The following is a 13729-nucleotide window of genomic DNA, read 5'->3' as shown; positions in this document are numbered from 1 at the left end:
AATAATTGTGTCATAACTCATCAAAGTAGAAGGCAGGAGATGTTAGACGGTAGTGAACACAGATACAAATTTCCTGCAGGCAGTAACCATGCAGAGCACAGCAGACATCTCTGCTCTAAATATAAGAAAGATGTGGATAGCAACAGGTTCCTTCAAGAAACGTCAAAGGTGAAGTCAAAACACTACAAATTTATGGATGGATAAGTGAAGGGTCCCTACCTGCAGGAGACAAATGACAGCAGTATGAGACTGCTTTGAGAAAAGTAAAGCTAGATAACACAAGAGCATAACATGTACTTCTTGCGAACTAAGAGGAAAAGTGGGAAGTGGCTTATAACTACTCAATGAGACATCATTGCAGATTTTTTATAATGGTTTCTTGAGGAAGATCACACTGCATGCTATTAGAATTCAAAAAGCAATGACAAGATACAATGTGTGTGTGTTGAGAACTTCTAATATGTAATAGATGCTAAATAAAAATATCTTCAATTTGTGTGCATACCTATCATATGAAGTTATGCATCACATGAAAAAAACAAACTTATGAAAACAAAACTACTAGATGAATGTGGAGTCAGACAAAACCTATGCACAAGCATTTACAAAAGAAATTATGAATAGTGCACTAAACACACACTTTCAAAGAAAACAAGTTTTTCTACTACAGGGCACAAAACGTGAAATGACTTTAAACAGAAGAAATTGTAGCTTAAAAAACAGAAAATGTACCTTTCCTAACAGTTACTAAGAAATATTTAATCCCAATAGCCAGTTGGCACACCCACCTCAAAAATAAGTTCCAAGTAGATGAAGAAGATCAAATTAACAATCTAATCATATTTTTGCAGAGTAGTTTTAATTCAGATAGTCTCTATTCGAAAAACATACCTTAAATTCCAAAGACTAAAGAGATGATTTAATTTAGGTAACATGTCACAGCTCGAAGATATTTGTTTAACAAACATTATCTTGTCACAAATTATATTATAAACATAGGAATGTGTGTCACGGAATCTCCAAGCAAAGATGATGTCAAAGGAAACCTCAGCTATGTATGTGTACTGCTCCCCAACTAAAAGGCGCCATTTACTAAATAAATACCCTGCCCGCCCCCCATTGTGAAGTACAGCAACCTCTGAGTTAATACATTTAAGTAACAAGTGAGGAAGGGGTATAATATTACAAACTGGGGGATGAAGGAAGTGAAGTCTCTATGAAAAAATGTCTTAAGATTTTAAAAATAAAAATTTAATTCATTATTTTTGCTAAGAATTGCAGTTTAAATTTGAAAATGTAGAAACCCACAGTATCAGATCTCGGTAATTTCAAAAAAAAAAAAAAAAAGAAAAGAAATTCAAGTGAAAATGAGGGAATTGATAAGCCTTGAAAAGTCTACCATAATTTTTATACTATAAAATGAAAGCTGACATTTACTTGTATCGCAAAATCAGCTCTGCGAATGCAGCCACAAAAGTTACACTGAAGAAACATGGGGGAAAAAACACAATTTAATATTACAAGCTAGAAAAGAAGTTCAAGTTATGGGCATGGATTTAAATCTAGAATATCTAAAAATAACGGGTGTGTTGGATTTATCATCAGAAAAGATCTAAAAATAATTAACTATACAAAACAGTAATGCAAATCTTTCCTCAATGAAACAAGACACTCGCCAACTGTAGCCAGAGGAACACCAGTTTTATTTGACTTGAGTTAACAATAAACCCCTTAATAAGTATCACAGCAAATCTACCTAATATGGTAAAAGTATTTTTATAGACTGCACAATTTTATGAAAAAAGAAGTTATGTACTCACCATAACGTTCCATTTCTGTTGTCCATAATCTCGCCTTCATTCTTGATGGTTAGGTTCGGAACCGAGCATTGGTTCCAACTCGGCCACATACGAAAGCTCGAGAGCTTTCCTTGGCTCAAGGCTACACCCTATTCCCAAGATGTCTAGTGACAGTTACCCAGATCTCGTTTGTAAGAAACCAATCACTAGACTATCTAACCCACCATAGTAAAAGTAACAAACTCTCTGCCTATAACTCATGAGGCACGAAGGGAATCAGAACTCATAGCCAATTTCAAAAAATTCCTCTTGATACTCCAGGAAGGGGGAAGGAGGGTGGGATGCAAGAATGAAGGCAAGATTATGGACAACAAACATGGAACGTTATGGTGAGTGCATAACTTCTTTATGTTATGTTGTCCTATCTCGCCTTCATTCTTGATGGTTGGGACAGCATCCCCAGCACCTTCTTTCTCGGGTGGCTCAAGGGAATAAACTCTTCAGAACAGTGGAACCAAAAATTGCCCTGTTCCGGGAGGCCACATCAACTTTGTAATGAGTGATAAAGGTATGAGGGTTGACCCATGTGGCTGCAGCACAAATTGAATCTACGGGTACTTTGGCTTGAAAGGTAGTGGAGGTCGATATACCTCTAGTTTAATGACCTCAAATTTTTCCTATAAGTTGCTTGTGTTGAGAGCTATACACATAAGTGATGGTGTCTGTAAGCCATTCTGATAAGGTGACTTTTGAAACTGAAGATCCTTTTCTATTTTCTGAGAATGAAACAGTTGGTCAGATTTTCTGAATTCCTTTGTCCGATGTAAGTAAAAACGTTAACTGCCTATGAACATCCAATTGGTGAAACTTGTATTCTGCCCTGTTGCCAAGATTGGGTAAAAATACAGGTAGCTCAATAGACTGATTTAAATTGGACTCAGGACATACTTTTGGCAGAAAAGAAGAATTTGTCCTGACAGAGACACTGTCTTTGTGGAAAATCAAATAGGGAGGACGGATAGACAGAGCTTGCAATTCTGAAACCCTCCTAGCGGAGGTAATGTTCTTAATAGATTTTTTAGACATAAAAATAATTTTTTAAGACTGTTTTTAAGTTTTTTAAGATTGTTTGTAGCTTTATAAAACAGTCATACATGCTTTATTACGAGTTGTAATTTAAACACGTTTTTACATTATTTAGTACAATTTTGTGGGTTATTAGACATTGTATAATTTCATTGAATGAAAGAATTGCTGTTGGCACTTTAACATCTGATTTGCATATTTTATTAGTTGCTATCCTAGTCACATGATTTGGGCTAGAAAGTTCTTAAGCCTTGAATTTTTAATCATGGTTCATCTTGAAAAAGCCTGGTATGCCTCCAGGCGAAAGCGCTTGATGTGGAATTTTTTATTATTTCATTAAAACAGAGTTTTATTTAAGTCATTTTGAATTTTTTGTTCCTGTTGAGCCTTTGGATACATCATTTTGTTCTTGGTCTGGTTCAGATCTAATTTGGTTTTGGTCTACGGGTACTTTGGCTTGAAAGGTAGTGGAGGTCGATATACCTCTAGTTGAATGACCTCAAATTTTTCCTATAAGTTGCTTGTGTTGAGAGCTATACATATAAGTGATGGTGTCTGTAAGCCATTCTGATAAGGTGACTTTTGAAACTGAAGATCCTTTTCTATTTTCTGAGAATGAAACAGTTGGTCAGATCTTCTGAATTCCTTTGTCCTATGTAAGTAAAAACGTAACTGCCTATGAACATCCAATTGGTGAAACTTGTATTCTGCCCTGTTGCCAAGATTGGGAAAAAATACAGGTAGCTCAATAGACTGATTTAAATTGGACTCAGGACATACTTTTGGCAGAAAAGAAGGATTTGTCCTGACAGAGACACAGTCTTTGTGGAAAATCAAATAGGGAGGATGGATAGACAGAGCTTGCAATTCTGAAACCCTCCTAGCGGAGGTAATGGCTGTTACCAACAAAACATTTTATTTCAAAGGAAGAGCCACATGCCGTACAATGAATATTGTTAGAATACTTCAACACCTTTCCAGCATTAGAAACAATGATGAAAGGAATGCACTTTGCAGACATGTGGCTCTATTTCCTATGCATACATTCAAATTGCCAACATCAGACCTAGCACTAGAGGGGGTGATATTATGTTACAAACTGAGTTAGTAGAAACCACTTGGATTGTTAATCTGATGGCGAACAGGTGGCCTGGACTGAATGAAGTAATACCAATTAAGCCTATATTAAAAAATAGGCGGGTATTTCATTGAATGTGAATGGTTACTAGTATGTATAAAAGCAGACAATTTTATTTCTTTCATTCATCTGAAGAAGGGTTATCCCGAAAGCGCTTATCCTGTGATTTTATCAATAAAAGATTTTAAAACGCTGCCAGCAGTGTCCAACCTTGTTTTTCTCATATCCCATGTCTTCTATATGGTAGTTTGATATGGCTGCTAGTTGTACCCATATTGTGGCTGCAGCTGCACCTTGATTAAAGGTTTCTGTTAAAAATTCCAGAATTGCTGATACAGGAGCTGTAAAGGGGTCTATATGGTTCTTGTCAGCCCAACAAGAAAATCTCTTCCATTTGGTCACAATCCTAGTTGTATTTTTGTGCGACGAAACCAGAATGTGTCGCACTGCTGGGGATAGTTCTGGAAGCCTGGCTAAGATGGGAAGTGGAGCAACCAAGCTGTCAGCTTGAGGCTTTGAATAGAGGGGTGGAGCGTTCTTGACTGATGAGTCACAAGATCCGCCACTGGGTTCAGGATCCAAGGCTCCTGCTGAAGATGGGGCCACAGGAAAGGGAACCATATCTGTTGAGGCCAGTAAGGAGCAATGAGCATTAGCCTGCAAAGAAGTCCCAGGGACCAATCGTGAACAGGTGCATCCCTGGGTGACCCCCCCCCCACCGGCGGGTGGATTTGGGCAAAGTAGCTGCTGAATTTGGAGTCAATGGAAGTGGAAGAGAAGTCGCAGCAAGACTGGCCCCATTTGCGAAAAATTTGGTTCGCAATGTCCTGTTTGAAGGACCACTCATGAGGCAAAAGAATTGCCCTGCTTAGCCTGTCTGCTATCATGTTGGATTTCCCTGGGATGTACGTTGCAACCAGAAAACGTTGAGAAGATATCGCCACTGCCATACTCTTTGCGCCTCTCGACAGAGGGGGTAGGATCTGGTTCTGCCTTGCTTGTTGATGTACCACACCACGGACATATTGTCTGTTTGAATTGCAATCGTACCTGTTGGAAGAGCGCTCTGAAATGCTTGCAATGCCAGAAGAACCACTTGCATCTCTAGGACACTGATGTGCAAATGGTACTAGTGTTCCTGCCAAGTCCCTTGGACAGTCTGTCTCAGATAATGCTCCCCCCACCCTATCTGGGAAGCATCCATGGTCACTGTAGCTACTGGTTGGGGGAGGACAAATGGTCTGCCTATCGTTACTTGCATGGACCGAAGCCACCAACGTAGGTCCCTATTGCAGGTGTCTGTAATGAGGATCTTGTGTGACATGGGTAACTCCTACATAGACCACTGAGCAAAGAGTAGCCACTGTAATATTCTCATATGTAGACGCACTAGTGGTACTAATGTTATTGCCGCTGCCACTGAACCCAGAACCTTGAGGACAAACTTTGCCTGTACTTTCTTCTTCATGAGCAAGATTGACACCTGATGACATAGCATTAGTACTCTTTCGTGAGGCAGTTTTGCTACCATGTCTTTTGTGTTCAAGTCTGCCCCTATAAAGGTAATATGCTGTGAAGGCAACAAGGCAGATTTTTTGAAATTTATGGTGATGCCTAGCTCTGAGCAGAGATGAATGATGATGTCCCTTGCCTTGGACAGTAGATGCTCAGTGGTGGCGGTCAGGAGCCAGTCATCTAAGTACGGAAACACCCAGAATCCTAGACGCCTCAGGTGAGCCGTGACTACTGCCATGCATTTGGTAAACACTGTGGGACTGTAGTGAAACCAAAGGGCAGAGCTCTGAATTGGTAATGACTGGCTCTCAGCCGGAAGCATAGATATCTCCTGGATCGCCTGTCCATCTTTATATGGTAGTACGCATCTTCAAGATCTATGGAGCACATCCAACTGTCTTGTCCCAGAAAAGGGAGTATAAGACTGCAGTGACACCAACCGGAGCTTCACTTTTTTATGGACTTGTTCAGTTTGCTGAGATCTAAGACTGGCCTCCAGTCACCCGACTTCTTTGAAACTAAAAAGAACCTTGAGTAAATTCTAGATCAGATTTGGTCTGCGGGGACTTCTTGGATGGCTCTTGTTTCCAGCAACCTTTGGATATCTAGGGTTGATCCCTTTGATTGGGTGGGATTTCAGGGATTGATCTTGTTGGAGGGGGGAAGAGAAGAGAAGGGCATGTTGTACCCCCTGGATTTAATCGACCGTACCCAGTTGTCTTAAGTGATAATGAGCCAGGCCTTTGGGTAAAGAGATAATCAGCCCCCAACTGCCTCCAGAGGTGGACAGGCAGGCCTCCTTTCAGGAGCACTGTAAGGGCCTGCCAGAGAATGTATCTCTGTCACCCTGGTTCTGTGGATCCCCTCTGCCACGAGAGTAGCATCTTCCATTATTATTTCTCCATCTGCCCCTGGGGGAAAATTCACCATGTGCATCCGGCGAAGCTCTTTGGGATTTCTGGAACCACATTTTTCCACCCTTCTGGCCTCTGGGATGAGGCCTGGCAGGGATGGAAAAACATACTTCCATGGCAGACAAAGTTTTCCCATCTTGTTCGCACCTGGTAAGAGTCTCTTTAACCTTTGGCCCGAACAAAGACGAGCCGTCAAAGGGGCGTCTATAAAGGAAGACTTAAAGGGTTCAGCAAACTCGCAAAGGCACATCCAGGAATGCTTCCTCAGAGCTATTCCTGTGCCTGCTACCCTACTCGCTCCATCGGCTGCGTAGGAGATGAGGCGCATGGAGGAGTTTACTACAGAATTTAGAGTCGTAAGCTGAGAGTTTTCCTTGTCTGGCACACCTGCAGCTATAGCACCTGGGGGGTATCTCCTAGCTCTTTCAGGAGATCCCTCTGAAGTCAGGTAAAATGGGATAAATAGTTCAGCGAAATTGGAGTAAAGGCTGCTGAAGAGGACATACTCTTCCCATATCTGTCCATCATTCAAGACTCTTTATTAGACAGATGAAGTTTCAGCTAATTCCTTCTTGATGGCCGCCACCACCACCAAAGCATCTAATGGGACACCTTTGGTCAAGAACTGCTTATCGTCCGAGGCAGTAACAAACTTGTTGGGCCTCCTCGGAACAGGTTCCACAGATTCTGGAGAGCCCCCCCCCCGCCTTTCGACTGACTATGCCAAGGAGTTGGTCGAAAGGTGGGGACACCCAAGAGGTAGAGGGTCGAGAGCCAAATGCCTCCAGGTATACAGACTCATCTTCAGAAGGGGAGAGGGTCTTCCAGCCACCTCTCTGCTTCAGGATCTCTAAGATGTCTGAAAAGATGACATCCTCAGAGGGTGACCATGGGGACCCTTCTGAATCCTCCAAGTCCATATCTGATGTGACAGACTCAGGGGAGCCTAGGTGATTCCTCTTACAGGTTCTCTTCCAAGGGAACTCCTCAGAGGGATACTCTGGGGAGGTTTCAGAAGAGAGTGTCTCACCCATTGGGGCATCGGCTCTCTACGCTTGGGCTGGAGAGATGGTGTTGAGGCTGACACTGCCCCTTTCAGGGAAAGAGTAGCTAGAGCCAAGGATGGGGCAGTCTCGGGGGAGAGCACACTCATTACCTCAAAGACACCACAATCCTAGCCCGAGGGAGCCTCTGGCTCTGAGGAACCAGGAGACCTCCCCCGCACCAAGGATGATGGCTCTGAGGCTGATGTGGGCATCGAACTCACCTGTGCTGAAGTCCCGAGTGGAAGAGTCAGATCCGACAAGGTCGGATTCAACCCCCCCCCCCCGGAACCAACTAGGGAATGTCGGCTCCCAGATCCCTTGATGGAAGACAACATAGACGGAATCGGAGCAAATGTCAGAATCGAGACACCATGGATGGTTTTTGAGTCCGACGGTTCGACCACAAGGACCTCCAGGCACTCTGGCTCCAAACTCGTCTTGAGTTGGAGGAGGAATAGAAGGTAAGGTAGATTCGGTAGTCAGCTCCACGTCCTTCTGGGCTGGGCTTGACAGAATTTTTGTTAGGGCCGGTGTCCGAAGCAACCTTCTACCACCCGCTCCACATCATCGTCTGATAAGCTCCTGGATGATCGAGAGGAATGGGTGGATGATCTGCGGCTACCCGATACCGATTGCAGCAGAGGAGACTGTGGCACTAAATGGACCGGCTCTAAGGACGGTGACTGGCTCCTTTTTGGCTCCGATACATTTCCGATAACTCAGGTGGAACCGATGGAGACTTAGCCTTCTCGGAATCGACAGACTTCGGATCCAAAGTAACCTGTTTCTCTTGTCTCTTCGTCGGCTCAGAAACCGGAGCCACAGCTGCTGTTTTTGAGGACTTGCTAGAAGATTTGGAAGCCTGATTCCCTTCGACAGCTATTTTGAAAGACTCCTTTAATAAGCCCCTGATTGTTAACTTGCTTTTCTGCTCCTGCAGGACCCTTGAACTAAAGCCGTGGCAAACAGAGCAGGAATCCTGCAGGTGAACTGCCCCCAAACAATAAACAAAGCTAGTGTGTCCATCTGTTATAGACATTTCTTGTGTGCAAGAATCACACTTTTTAAAACCGGCATGTCTAGTCTCTTTAGTAGGATCTTTATCCTGGTAATTAGTCACAACCAGTACAAAAAAAAAAAGACACATTATAAAGTACAGTCTAACTTAATAAACAAAACCAACACCAGAAGAGAGAAAGACCAAAGTTTTTTTTTATACAGAAAAAAGAGAGAGGGTTAGAGGAGAGGTCTCTAAGTTAAACGAAGGACTCCTCTAACCTGAGGAGACGCCTCTAACTTAAACGGTGAAACCTTCAAAGTTTAAGGAAATAAGAGAAAAGGAGAGCCCTCTAACTAAAAATGGGCTAAGCAAGAAGGGGCAAAAACAAATCCACTAACTTAAACGGATTAGTTTAAGAAGAAGCTAAATTTCAGCTGGGATAGGGGAAAGGCCTGAAAGAACGACGACCAACACAGAAGCAGCAAAAACACAGTGAAAGAACCTACAACCACACTTAAATGGCACCCAAAAGAGTAAGCTATTTAACAAAGTTAAATTATCAAAGATTTAACTACTAGAAATCACAAAAAAGCAAAGTATGAAAAAACTTAGCCTGAGCCAGCGAAAAAGCAATCCCAAAGCAGCAAGTGGCAAATGAGATCTGGGTAACTGTTGCTAGGCATCTTGGGATAGGATGCAGCCTTGAGCCAGTGAAAGCTCTCGAGTTTTAGTATGTGGCCGCGTCGGAACTGATGCGCGGTTCATTACCCAACCATCAAGAATGAAGGCAAGATAGGACAACATAACATTATTTATTTTGCTGAAGTGGGTTATGTTTGCAATTATGTTGCATAGTTACTAACAGTCTAATACACAAATACACAAACATTTCTTCTCTAACAAATTTCGTAGACTATAATAGGCAGGATCATGATGTGCAGCTCACTCCTGAACATAGTAAATATTTTTGATTAAAATAATGTGTTTCTATAAATATTTTTTGTGTACAAAAGATAAATTAAAAAAAACAAGAAATGAAAGCAGCTATGAACTTAACATAAATACATATGTAAAAGCCAAAGTCCATCTTCCTCTATGTAGAAGACTTGAGACCAGCAGAACTTGGGCAGCTCGACACCTAAAACTTTCCTGAAGCCTGTGCTACTGGTGTAGTGGAAAGAGAATCCCTGACTATAACCCAAGCACTCAGTGTCTGTTTAGCAGCTGAGGCACCTGATGTAGACACGGAGGATGGCCGTGCCTATCTAGGGGAAGAAAGCATGCCGGGCAGAGCTCTCACTAAACCTGGTGGAGTCAGGGGTCCAGAGAGATCACTAGGCTGGGCATACAAGAAGAAAGGGAGGCATGGCTGCTCTACAGGCCTAGGGCCTGCACATCAATAGTCCACATAACTTCTCACCAAACCTAGTAGCATGTATCCTGTCAGCATGCAGGGAGGGGATAAGGCTAAGAAAAAGACTTATGAAGGGCTACAGAACGATGGCTCCCCACCTGGCCAATTTTGCTCAGTAGTGCCTACATAGCTTCATCCCCTTAACAGCCTGTAAATGCAGTTCAGGGCCTCCATATGCAGGAACCTCTCAGCAGGGAATTCTCCTAGACTGGATAAAACTGGAAAGCCATCAAGGCATGGAAGCTGCTGAGATGTGATCACTGGGAGCAAGCATATGAGAAGACTGCAAACAATAATAATGTTGGGGAACCAAAAATGAGCAAAACAATTCCCAGGCTACCTAACCTATCCCCTCTTCCCACAATTGTGTGCACATAATCTTGTCTCTCCATATTTCTGTTAGCCCACACAAAATGGAGGGGTGGAACACATGAAAAGAAGAGACCAAGGAAGGAGAAAAAAGCTCTGTGGCGCAACATCCAAGACCCAGACAAAGGCAGCAGATGGAGGGTGAGCTCATAATTGAAGACAGACCTAGTCCTTCATATTTCTCATTATTGTACATACATAACTTTTGTATGTGCCAAGTCTGGTCCTTCCTCTTCTACCTACTGGATAGGGTGCCAAGGACAAATTGCTGGGTGGATCACTAATAATGTTGTCTGCCAACATCTAAAGTACCTGGACTAGAGATGAGTGGTCTGAGGAACTAGAAATGGCTACTACAGAAATCTCATGTGAAGGGCAAAAACATTAACACCTAGCAAAAAGTAGAGTTGTGTAAAATCTCACCATAACAGCTGTCCTTCTCTTCACTGCTGCAGTACTCTTCAATGAAGAGATTCCCTGCAAAGGGCATCTTGACATCCAGCCCGTATACCAAAGCCTTTTACTACCCAAGGTACACAGTACGTCGCACGTATGCTCCTCACATACGTAGGGAATAAAAGTGGTGTCAGGACGTACCATCCTCAGAAATGATTCCGCCAGTTGGAAAGCTACCCTAAGGGAATAAAAAGAGATAAACAGTACATTCAGAAGACACAAAAGCACCTGGGGGTAGGAGGGAGGGATTGAATACTGCAACAGTGATGAGAAGGACATCTATCATTATGGTAAGATTTTACACAACTATACTATGTCCATCTATTCTACTGTTCCAGTATTCTTAACATGAGGGAGAGTGCCAAAGCTCAGGAAGAAACTTGGGTGGAGGAAGGATCAGTAGAGCTCTCTAGAAAGCCATGAAGAATGGCCCTAGCAAAACTAGCTCTAGCTCTGGAAATTCCATCCAACTTGTAGTGTTTTGTGAAAGTATGCACAGAGGCCTAGGTAGCTGCTTCAAGAATGGAATTGGTGTCCAAACCCTTGAAGAAAGCACCAGAAGAAGCAACAGTCCTAGTGGAATGAACCTTAACAGAAGAAGGAAGGGCCTTGCCATGAGAAGCATAACGAAAAGAAATAGCTTTAGAAATCCAAGAAGAAACTGTCTCCTCAGAAACAGCTAATCCCAAAGACCTGGGATGAAAAGAAACAAAAAGCTGATCAGATTTCCTGATAGCCTTAGTCTTATACAAATAAAAAATGAGTTCTCTATGCACATCCAAGGTGTATAGTAACTTCTCGCTAGCAGATTGTGGAGAAGCGAAAAAAGTAGGAAAATGAATAGATTAAGTGACAATTCATTCACCACCTTGGGCATAAAAGAAGGATTAGTACACAAGGACACCCTGTCCTTATGAAAAAAACAAAAAAGGAGGACAAGCCATAAGAGCTTGAAGCTCAGACACCAGTCTGGCTGAAGTAAGGGCTAACAACAGAAAGTACAGTTATGGACACTTACCATAAATGTAGATGTTCGAGTGTATTCACTGTTGCAGTCATCACACTTGGGTTATCTGCCTGCAGGTAGCCCTCAGTCGGCCCGAATACCAGAGACTTAGTATTTCTGCGTCGAATGCTGTCGCTCCAGGACTGACGTCAGGTCGTCAGCGGTATAAAAACAGGCAGCCGACACCATTACATCAGTTTTTCTTGCCCCAAATGTCAGGAGCCCCCCAAATAGGGAGCTAAGTTATTGTGGTTAAAACACCACCAGTAAAAAGTAAATACCAATACCCCTGAAAGGGGCCATAGAGAGGAGAGAGAGAGAAAAAAACAGGGGGAGGGAAACCAGGACTGCAACAGTGAACACACTCGAACATCTACTCTACATTTATGGTAAGTGTATACAACTGTACTATGTTTTTCGTGTTTCACTGTTGCAGTCATCACACTTGGGTGGATTCCCAAAGCTGAAGAAAGGTGGAGTCAGTCAAGAAGAGTTAGGGTTGGCTAGTATGCCTTGCAGGGCTGCTGTTTCAAACTTGCCCTGGATTTAGAAAAGATAGGCAGGTGGTAATGCTTGGTGAAGTTGTGTACTGAACTCCAGGTAGCAGCTTTCAGGATGTCCCTGGTAGGGACTCCCCTGAGAAATGCTGTAGAGGTAGATGTTGCCCTAGTGGAATGTGTTCTGACCCCCTGAGGGGTTGGTTTCCCATGGTGCTTGTAGCAGAAATGGATGCAGTGTGCTATCCATTTGGAAATTGTTTGCTTTTAAATGGCCTTGCCCTCTGCCCCTGTTGGAAAGCTGACGAGTAGCTGGTCAGATTTTCTGAAGGGCTTAGTCTTATATCAAGGTAGAATCTAAGCAGTCTGTGCACGTCTAAGGAGTGAAGGATCCTTTCCCCTTTATTTTGAGGATTAGGGAAGAAAGTTGGCAAATGGATGGATTGGTTAAGCCACACTGGACACCACTTTAGGCATGAAGGAAGGGTTAGTCCTGAGGGAAACCCTGTCAGCATGGAAAATAATGAAGGGTTCCACAGCCATAAGTGCTTGTAGCACAAACACTCTTCTAGCTGAAGTGATGGCCAGAAGCAAGGCTGTTTTCCAAGAGAGGAATTTTAAGTCTGCTGATGCAGCAGGTTCAAAGGGAGGAAGCGTGTGCTTTTCCAGTACAAAGTTAAGGTCCCAAGCAGGGCTGGGTGCTCTTCTTGGTGGCCTTACGTAGTTTGACCCTCTCAGGAACTGTTTGATAAGAGGGTGCGAGAAGAGAGGAGGCTCAGTGTTGTAATGAGCCAAAATGGCTGAGGCATGTATCTTAATGGAGGAGAAGGACAGGCCTTTGTGTAGTAGATCTGCTAAGTAATCCAGGATTAGAGGTAGGGAGGGCAGAGTTGTGTCCTCTCATTTAGATAGAATCCAGGAGCAGAACCTTTTCCACATATCAGCATAGGATTTTCTTGTACTGGGTCTTCTGGCTTCAAGAATGATGTCCAGCAACTGCTTGCTTAGGGTTGCTGGGGGAGAATTCAAGGAATAAGCCAGGCTGCAAGATTTAGGGTTTGCAGTTGTGGATGCAAAATCTGTCCCTCCTGCTGAAAGAGCAGGGTTGGTTTCTGGTGTAGGTGCCAGGGTGGCACTGGTGACAGGCTGCGCAAGAGTGGGTACCAGTGCTGACGTGGCCAGTACGGGGCAATCAGAATTGTCCTTGGTCTGTCCTGTCTTATCTTGAGTAATACTCAAGAGAGTAGGGGCAGAGGGGGGAAAGGCATAGATTGAGAGATTTACCCACTGAAAAGATAGGGCATCCACTTTCCAGGCCCTGCTGAGAGGATTCCTGGTGCAGAATTTGCTGAGCTGGTAGTTGTAGGAGGAGGCAAAGAGATCCACCTCTGGGGTCCCCCATTTCTAAATCAGAAGGTTGAAGGAGCTGGGCTCCAATTGCCACTCGTGTGGGTCTAGGAGATTTCTGCTTAAGTCGTCTGCCAGTGAG

The 13729-nt window shown here is 43.3% G+C and overlaps 1 protein-coding gene across 1 annotated transcript in view; it reads right to left on the bottom strand.

The window, feature by feature from the left end:
- MCM10 (minichromosome maintenance 10 replication initiation factor) overlaps positions 1-13729 on the bottom strand; it is a 948221-nt gene that overhangs the window by 609807 nt on the left and 324685 nt on the right. The gene's annotated exons all lie outside the window — the stretch shown is intronic.

Source organism: Protopterus annectens, chromosome 11.part0, assembly GCF_019279795.1.
Source record: "Protopterus annectens isolate FY-2018-M chromosome 11.part0, PAN1.0, whole genome shotgun sequence".
NCBI lineage: Eukaryota > Metazoa > Chordata > Ceratodontiformes > Protopteridae > Protopterus > Protopterus annectens.
Note: the sequence above shows the minus strand (reverse complement) of the source record. Positions and strands in the feature narration are given on the sequence as shown.